Raw genomic sequence first — 9,855 nt, forward strand, 5'->3', positions numbered from 1 at the left:
GGCCTTTATGGATGAGTGGCAGGAAGAAAGCCATTGTTGAAAAAAAGCCATAAGAAGTCCTGTTTGCAGTTTGTGAGAAGCCATGTGGGGGACACAGCAAATATGTGGAAGGTGCTCTGGTCAGATGAGACCAAAATTGAACTTTTTAGCCTAAAAGCAAAACGCTATGTATGGCGGAAAATTAACACTGCACATCACTCTCAACACACCATCCCCACCGTGAAACATGGTGGTGACAACATCATGTTGTAGAGATGCTTTTCCTCAGCAGGGACAGGGAAGCTGGTCACAGTTGATGGGAAGATGGATGAAGCCAAATACAGGGCATTCTTAGAAGAAAACCTGTTAGAGTCTGCAAGTGATTAGACTGGGGTGGAGGTTCACCTTCCAGCAGGACAAAGACCCTAAACATACAGCCATAGCTACAATGGAATGTTTTAGATCAAAGCATATTTATGTGTTAGAATGGCCCAGTCAAAGTCTCTAAATCTAATTGAGAATCTGTGGCAAGACTTGAAAATTGCTGTTCACAGACGCTCTCCATCCAATCTGACAGAGCTTGAGCTATTTTGCAAAGAAGAATGTCACTTTCTAGATGTGCAAAGCTGGTAGGGACATCCCCAAAGAGACTTGCAGCTGTAATTGCGGCGAAAGGTGGTTCTACGAAGTATTGACTCAGGGGGGCTGAATATAAATGCACTCCACACTTTTCACATATTTATTTGTAAACAACTTTGAAAACCATTTATCATTTTCCTTCCACTTCATAATTATGTGCCACTTTGTGTTGATCTATCACATAAAATCCCGATAAAATACATTTACATTTTTGGTTGTAACATGACAAAAATGTGGAAAATTTCAAGGGTATGGGTATGAATACTTTTTCAAAGCACTGTATATACGTAATTCTGCACTTCTGGGTCTTGCGGGTAAGCATGCGCCACCAACAGCTCACTCCCGCTGTGATTTCACACAGTGGGTCCCACGGACCCAATGTCCGCCGGCACCCACTGATCATTCAGTACACTGACAGAATGCCGCTCTGCCTATATAAACAATGCAGATTGTCATTCTGTCAGTACAGAAAACATGGAATCTGTGTTTCTGTAAAGCAGAAACACCAATCCATGTCTTCCACTAGTAAAAGCACCTTCCCCACTAAACTGAAACATTAGCTAGGCACACAGTTAAGTGTTTGATCGCTCCTGATGTTAACCCTTTCCCTGCCAGTGTCATTAGCACAGTGACAGTGCAACTTTTTAATACTGACCACTGTAATAATGTCACTGGTCCCCAAAAAGTGTCAAAAGTGTCAGTTAGGTGTCCGATTTGTCTGCAGCAATATGACAGTCCCACTATAAGTTGCTGATTGCCGACATTACTAGTAAAAAAAAAAATAATTAAAAAAATAAATAAAAATATCCCATAGTTTGACACGCTATAACTTTTGCACAAATCAATCAATATACGCTTGTTGGGATTTTTTTTACCAAAAACATGTGGCATAATACATATTGGTCTAAATTGATAAAGAAATTAGATTTTTTACATTTTTTTTTATTGGATGTTTCCTAAAGCAGAAAGTACTTTTCTTTGTTTGTTTTTTTTTGTTTCTAGCGCAAAAAATAAAAAATGCAGAGATGATCAAATACCACCAAAAGAAAGCTTTATTTGTGGGAAAAAAGGAAATAAAATTTATTTGGGTGCAGTGTTGCACGACCACGCAATTGTCAAAATAACAAAGCGCCTTATCTCAAAAAGTGGCCTGGTCAGGAAGGAGGGTAAACCTTCCAGAGGTGATGTGGCTAAACTTTATATTGATATGTGTAATATACACTTAGGCTTACAACTTGACTTTTATCAGCAAACTAAGAAAACTGGGCAGGGGCTGTACAAAGTTACATAATATATTCACTATCCGTTTATCTATTTATTTTCCAAAAAAAAACAATACGCAAAGCTCAAAAGCATGGTCGGGACTTCCAGCCGGATGTGATTGAGGCAGCACACCTTACTCCACAGCTCCGTTACTCCTGCTTAATCTCCGTGATGTTGGAGTATATGCACCGGCTCATAAAGCTTCCTTCCTGACAGGGGAGAACGCTGATCTCAGCGATCCCTTCATCAGCTTCTAAGAAGACCGCTAAGGCACTGTCGGATCAGAGACAGACCCCCTCCATTAAGGATATGGTGCCTAGCCCTGCCCCCGCCATCTTGTCTTCTCCGCGGAAGGAACAGCGCGCCAAAACGACAGCTGGTAAGATGGCACAGGCTAAGGACACAGGGGGGACTGCTGTGGCAACTGAACAGACTCCTGCTGTAGACACTGAGGCAATCACCAGGCCAATCTTAGAGGCAATAAGTGCTAGTAAAGCAGAACTCATGGGGCGCATGGATTACCTCTCATCTGAGTGCAACTTGATTAGACACGATTTGGATAAGATTCGGGGCCGTCTGACCACAGTGGAGACAGGTGTTTCGGACATAGAAGACACCTCTCATGATCATGGAGCCCAACTAGCTGAACTTAGAGACCAAGTTAAGTTCCTACAACACAAGCCTATAGATGCAGAGGACCGCCAGAGGAGGACTAACATCCGAGTGGTGGGACTCCCTAAGGGGGCTGAGGGAGACAGGCCTGCACAATTTTCTGAGCACTTCTTTAAACAGCTACTATCCATGCAAGATATGCCTCCTACTCATGTAGTCGAGCAAGCTCACAGGGTCCCTGCTGGCAGCAGACCCCCAGGTGCCTTCCCTCGACCGTTCCTGGTTCGCTTTTTGAACTTCCGTGACCGAGACATGATCCTGACTCAGGCCAGAAAATTACAAGAGCTAAAATACGACAACGCATGGGTAATGCTGTTTCAAGACTTCTCGGCTGCGACACAACAGAAACGCCAATCGTTTACTGAGGTCCGAAGTCGCCTGAGAGAAAAGGAAGTTAAATACAGTATGCTGTACCCTAGCAAGCTTAGAGTCCAACATAAAGGTTCGGTACCATTTTTTGTGCACCCAGAGAAGGCCTGTGAATGGATGGACAAAGAACTTTAATGCCCTGGGGAAGACATGCCAACCTGCAACTGAAACGGGTATGTTTTATTGCATTTTTTTTTCTTTCATCTTGCTCATGCCCATCAAGATACGGGATCTCAATGTGTCGAACACTCAGCCATGCAGACATTAGGGGGTCTGTTGCTTTTAACCCCTAAAAAGTAGTAACCTGAGGGCTCTTGACTTCTTCCGCTTCCTACTGCCTTTTCACAGAGATGGTCGGGTAATGAAGTTATCCAAAGGACATGGCTAACACCCATCCTCCAATATCTCTAATATAAATACCACACATTATTGATATCCTTCATGCGTTCAGACTTGGTTACGTGGACTCTATGGCCCAAAGGTCTTCAGCCAGGATAGATCTCGCCTTTGGGAATAATCTCCTACTACCATATGTGAAGAATATAACATATTTGGCCGGTGGTCTGATAGATCACAACCTCCTTGCAGTTACTCTGACTTTTGCATCCGGAGCAAAGGGAGGAAGTTGGCGACTCTCGATCGGATGGTTACAAAATGAGCAAGTTTCTGCCCAGATGACTGAGGCCATACAGTTATATTGGTCCTCCAATACTGATACAGCGGACCCTAACATTGTATGGTATGCCTTTAAGGCAGTGACAAGGGGGGAATACATCTCTGCATTAAAACAGCACGCAAACAGGATAGGGAAGAGATTGAGCTTTTACAACAGCGGGAAAGGGAAAATGCCAGGGCCCATGCGGAGTCCTCTACGAGGGCCTTGCATGACGCCTTGCTGGAGGCGATACGTTCGATATTCATGCATTTCACAGGTCAAGCCCGTGCAGACATGGCAAAAAGGGCTCAGACAGTGTTTGTGGAGGGAGATAAGAACGGAAAACTTTTGGCCATGTTGGTTGCTGATTACCATCCGCTTACCAGCATTCCAGTCATCAAAGATCAGGGGGGAATTCTGATTAGTGAACCAGAGCATATTATGCAGGAATTTGTCAGGTTCTACTCTTCTTTCTACTCCCCAATCCCTTCATATGACCCAGCCGACTTGGACTCCCTTTTAGGTGACCTATCAATACCAAAACTTTCAGAAACTGACAGGAATAATTTAGAGGCTAAAATTAAGACCAAGGAAATTGAGCAGGCAATATTTACATTTCCCCAGAACAAGGCCCCTGGACTGGATGGGTTTCCAGCGGATTTCTATAAGGCTAATGTTGAGGTCTTGGCCCCTAGAATTAATTTACTCCTGGAATATTGCCATGAACATGACACCTTGCCTGACTCTATGTTGGAGGCCTATATGGTTCTTCTATTAAAACCAGGGAAAGACCCACAGGAGTGTGCATCATACCAGCCAATAGCTCTGTTGAATACAGACTTAAAATTTTTAACAAAGATATTGGCCCTTAGATTGGCTGCAGTACTCCCCTCTATTATCAACATAGATCAAACAGGTTTTATGCCGGGGAAGTCGACCGATACAGACTTAAGGAGACTATTCACCCACTTACAAATTCAGTCAAGGGCTCCCAGCGCTAGAATAGTAGTCTCTATTGATTTTGAAAAGGCCTTTGACTCTGTAGACTGGCTGTTTATGTTCAAGGTCTTGGAGAATATGGGATTTGGCCCACACTTCAGAAAATGGGTAGCCATGCTATATAGACATCCGAAAGCGGCAGTCCGATGGGGACCATCCAATTTGGATTTTTTTGAAGTGGGTAGGGGAACTCGGCAGGGCTGCCCGTTGTCCCCATTTCCTGTTTGCCATTGCCCTAGAACCTCTGGTGGTAGCACTGAGGTCATCTAGAGCAATAAGATCCATACGGGTGGGCACAATAGATGAGTCCCTGGCACTATACGCAGATGACATTTTATTGTTCCTTGATGACCCGGGGGGACTCCTTGGGAGCGGCTCTAGAAATCATTGACCACTTTGCAACCTTCTCGGGATTAAAAGTGAATTGGGGTAAGTCCTCCATTTTGCCAATAGACCCAGGGACCAGGGCAGGAGCAGATCCTAATCTGCTATTGCAGTGGGTCACGTCCATCAAATATCTGGGAGTACAGATTACAGCGAATGTTCAGGATTACATGCCCCTTAATTTGCTACCTCTGATAACATTGTTAAAACAAAAGGTCCAAACATGGACAAAACTCCCGTTGTCTCTAATAGGTCGCATCAGTTTGTTAAAAATGAAATTTCTCCCTGTTATCCTGTAGTTCCTGAGACATGCACCTGTCTGGATCCCGAAATCATATTTTTGGAAGTTGGACAGCATCATCTCATCTTTTATCTGGGCTCCCAAGTCCCCAAGAATAGGTCTTAAGGTACTGCAGGAACCTGGGGATCAAGGGGGCCTGGCATTGCCTGATTGGCAAAAATATTATATAGCGGGGCAAATGGTTTTCACTCACAGGTGGTTGATAGCTGAGGATGGTGATGCGGCTACAGTATTGGAGGCGGCCCACTTAGGGTCATATGACAGTCTCCGATTTGCCTTGTTTAGGGGCTCCAGGTCAGAGCTGCCTCTGACGCTAACAATGAAAGCCACTATTAAGGCCTGGGAGACAGCAGTGAAATTGGCATGCCCTAGTTATGGGAGGGGGTGTTGCCTTCAACCCCCATGTGGATGAACCCGGCTCTACCTCAATTCTTCAACTTACCGGATCCCATGGTTTGGGCAGTTAAAAGAATCAAGACATTAAAAGATATAACAACTTATGGTGAGCTATTAACCTTTTCCCAACTACAGTCGAGACATGATCTTCCCAATTCATATCTATTTAGGTTTCTGCAGGATCGACACGCCTTCCAGGTGCAGTTTCGAGAGGTGAGGGTGGAATCCTTGCCCTCATCTCTTGAAACGTTGTTGACAGATGAGAATTTGGTCAAGCCTCTCTCAAGCACTTACAAAGAATTGTTTAAGGTAACCCCATTGGCGATCACCAGATGCAGGGAGAGATGGGAGGTGGAGGTCCCGGATGTGCAGGGGGAGGACTGGGACGATCTATGGACCCAGCCATTTAAACATCTGGTGTCTGCAAGGGACAGGTTGATCCAGTTCAAGTTTTTGCATAGAAGTTATTATACCCCAGCTAGACTGAATAAGATTTTCCTCTACAGCCTCGGCAGAGTGTTGGCGACGCTCTCACTCACCTGCGGATGCTGATCACATTTTCTGGAGCTGCCCCCATATTCAAAGATTATAGTTTGATATTACGACCTGTATTGCCGAATTAACCACTTCAGCCCCGGAAGGATTTACCCCCTTCCTGACCAGAGCACTTTTTACAATTTGGCACCGCGGTCATGCAATGTTGTACCCAAATGAAATTTGCGTCCTTTTCTTCCCACAAATAGAGCTTTCTTTTGATGGTATTTGATCACCTCTGCCGTTTTTATTTTTTGTGCTATAAACGGAAAAAGACCGAAAATTTTGAAAAAAAATGATATTTTCTACTTTTTGTTATAAAAAAAAACCAATAAACTCGATTTTAGTCATGCACTTAGGCCAAAATGTATTCGGCCACATGTCTTTGGTAAAAAAAATGTCAATAAGCGTATATTTATTGGTTTGCGCAAAAGTTATAGCGTCTACAAACTAGGGTACATTTTCTGGAATTTACACAGCTTTTAGTTTATGACTGCCTATCTCATTTCTTGAGGTGCTAAAATGGCAGGGCAGTAACCCCCCCCCCCCAAATGACCCCATTTTGGAAAGTAGACACCCCAAGGAAATTGCTGAGATGCATGTTGAGCCCATCGAAAATTCATTTTTTTTGTCCCAAGTGATTGAATAATGACAAAAAAAACCAAAAAATTACAAAAAGTTGTCACTAAATTATATATTGCTCACACAGGCCATGGGCATATGTGGAATTGCACCCCAAAATACATTCAGCTGCTTCTCCTGAGTATGGGGATACCACATGTGTGAGACTTTTTGGGAGCCTAGCCGCGTACGGGGCCCCGAAAACCAAGCACCACCTTCAGGATTCCTAAGGGCGTACATTTTTGATTTCACTCCTCACTACCTATCACAGTTTTAAAGGCCATAAAATGCCCAGATGGCACAACCCCCCCCCCCCCAAATGACCCCATTTTGGAAAGTGGACACCCCAAGCTATTTGCTGAGAGGCATGGTGAGTATTATGCAGCTCTCATTTGTTTTTGAAAATGAAGAAAGACAAGAAAAAACATTTTTTTTTTCTTTTTTCAATTTTCAAAACTTTGTGAAAAAAAGTGAGGTCTGCAAAATACTCACTATACCTCTCAGCAAATAGCTTGGGGTGTCTACTTTCCAAAATAGGGTCATTTGGGGGGGTTTTGTGCCACCTGGGCATTCCATGGCCTCCGAAACTGTGATAGGCAGTGAAGAGTGAAATCAAAAATTTACGCCCTTAGAAAGCCTGAAGGCGGTGCTTGGTTTTCGGGGTCCCGTACGCGGCTAGGCTCCCAAAAAGTATCACACATGTGGTATCCCCGTACTCAGGAGAAGCAACAGCATGTATTTTGGGGTGTAATTTCACATATTCCCATGGCATGTTTGAGCAATATATCATTTAGTGACAACTTTGTGCAAACAAAAAAAAAATGTGTCTTTTTCTCGCAACTTGTGTCACAATATAAAATATACCATGGACTCGACATGCCTCTCAGCAAATAGCTTGGGGTGTCTACTTTCCAAAATGTGGTCATTTGGGGGGGGGGGGTTTGAACTGTCCTGGCATTTTATGCACAACATTTAGAAGCTTATGTCACACATCACCCACTCTTCTAACCACTTGAAGACAAAGCCCTTTCTGACACTTTTTGTTTACATGAAAAAATTATTTTTTTTGCAAGAAAATTACTTTGAACCCCCAAACATAATATATTTTTTTTAAAGCAAATGCCCTACAGATTAAAATGGTGGGTGTTTCATTTTTTTTTTTTCACACAGTATTTGCGCAGCGATTTTTCAAACGCATTTTTTTGGGGAAAAAATACACTTTTTTAAATTTTAATGCACTAAAACACACTATATTGCCCAAATGTTTCATGAAATAAAAAAGATGATCTTAGGCCGAGTACATGGATACCAAACATGACATGCTTTAAAATTGCGCACAAACGTGCAGTGGCGACAAACTAAATACATTTTTAAAAGCCTTTAAAAGCCTTTACAGGTTACCACTTTAGATTTACAGAGGAGGTCTACTGCTAAAATTACTGCCCTCGATCTGACCTTCGCGGTGATACCTCACATGCATGGTGCAACTGCTGTTTACATTTGACGCCAGACCGACGCTTGCGTTCGCCTTTGCGCGAGAGCAGGAGGGGACAGGGGTGCTTTTTTTTTTTCTCTTTTTTTTTTTTGCTTTTTTATCTTATTTTTAAACTGTTCTGTTCATTTTTTTTATTTTTTTAATCATTTTTATTATCTCAGGGAATGTAAATATCCCATATGACAGCAATAGGTAGTGACAGGTACTCTTTTTTGAAAAAATTGGGGTCTATTAGAACCCAGATCTCTCCTCTGCCCTCAAAGCATCTGACCACACCAAGATCGGTGTGATAAAATGCTTTCCCAATTTCCCAATGGCGCTGTTTACATCCGGCGAAATCTAAGTCATGAAATGCTCGTAGCTTCCGGTTTCTTAGGCCATAGAGATCATTGGAGCCATTCTGGTCTCTGATCAGCTCTATGGTCAGCTGGCCGAATCACTGGCTGCATTCTCAGGTTCCCTGTTGGGACAGGAGAGCCAGAGAAAAACATGGAAGACGGTGGGGGGGGGGGGCATTCCCTCCCACTGCTTGTAAAAGCAGTCTAGAGGCTAATTAGCCGCTAGAATTGCTTTTACATGAAAGCTGACCGCTGGCTGAAAAGAATGCTACCAAGATGATACCTAAACCTGCAGGCATCATTCTAGTATAACCACTCAAAGTCCAGCAACATACCAGTACGTTGCTGGTCCTTGTTGGGCATATATTGTAAACTTTTTTTTCATGCAGCCTGTGGGCTGAACGAAAAAAAGATATTGATCGGTGGGTATGCCCACCATTAGAATACCTCCCTTCATCCACCCACTTCTAATGATGGGCATACATGCACCGTTTATATATGCCGAAGCATGGGGGCATCCTCCCGCAAAAGGTAGGAGCAAATCGCTCCTCCACCCACTGCTGCCCCCATGCTTCGGCATATATGCTGAAGTATGTAACTGTGGTGGTGAAATCACCTCCGACAGCGCTGGAGTCACGGCTTTATGTATCGTGGGAGCAAACGCTGCTGCTGTCAAGATAAATAAATCCGCTCTGCAGCTGAATGGCGTACCTGCTAAGCAAATGATGGTTAACAATAAAACAAAGTAACATTACAGTATAACAGTAAGACTTACCATACCTGCAAAGCAAATACAAAAAAAATAGTAAAAGATAAAACATTTAAACGCAACCTGTGCCTAAAATATATATATGCCGAAGCATGGGGGCATCCTCCCGCAAAAGGCAGGAGCAAATCGCTCCTCCACCCACTGCTGCCCCCACGCTTCGGCATATATGCTGAAGTATGTAACTGTGGTGATGAAATCACCTCCGACAGCGCTGGAGTCACGGCTTTATGTATCGTGGGAGCAAACGCTGTTGCTGTCAAGATAAATAAATCCGCTCTGCAGCTGAATGGCGTACCTGCTAAGCAAATGATGGTTAACAATAAAACAAAGTAACATTACAGTAAGACTTACCATACCTGCAAAGCAAATACAAAAAAAAATAGTAAAAAATAAAACATTTAAATGCAACCTGTGCCTAAAATATATATATGCCGAAGCATG

The sequence above is a fragment of the Aquarana catesbeiana genome, linkage group LG05, assembly GCF_042186555.1.
Source record: "Aquarana catesbeiana isolate 2022-GZ linkage group LG05, ASM4218655v1, whole genome shotgun sequence".
NCBI classification, from domain to species: Eukaryota; Metazoa; Chordata; class Amphibia; order Anura; family Ranidae; genus Aquarana; species Aquarana catesbeiana.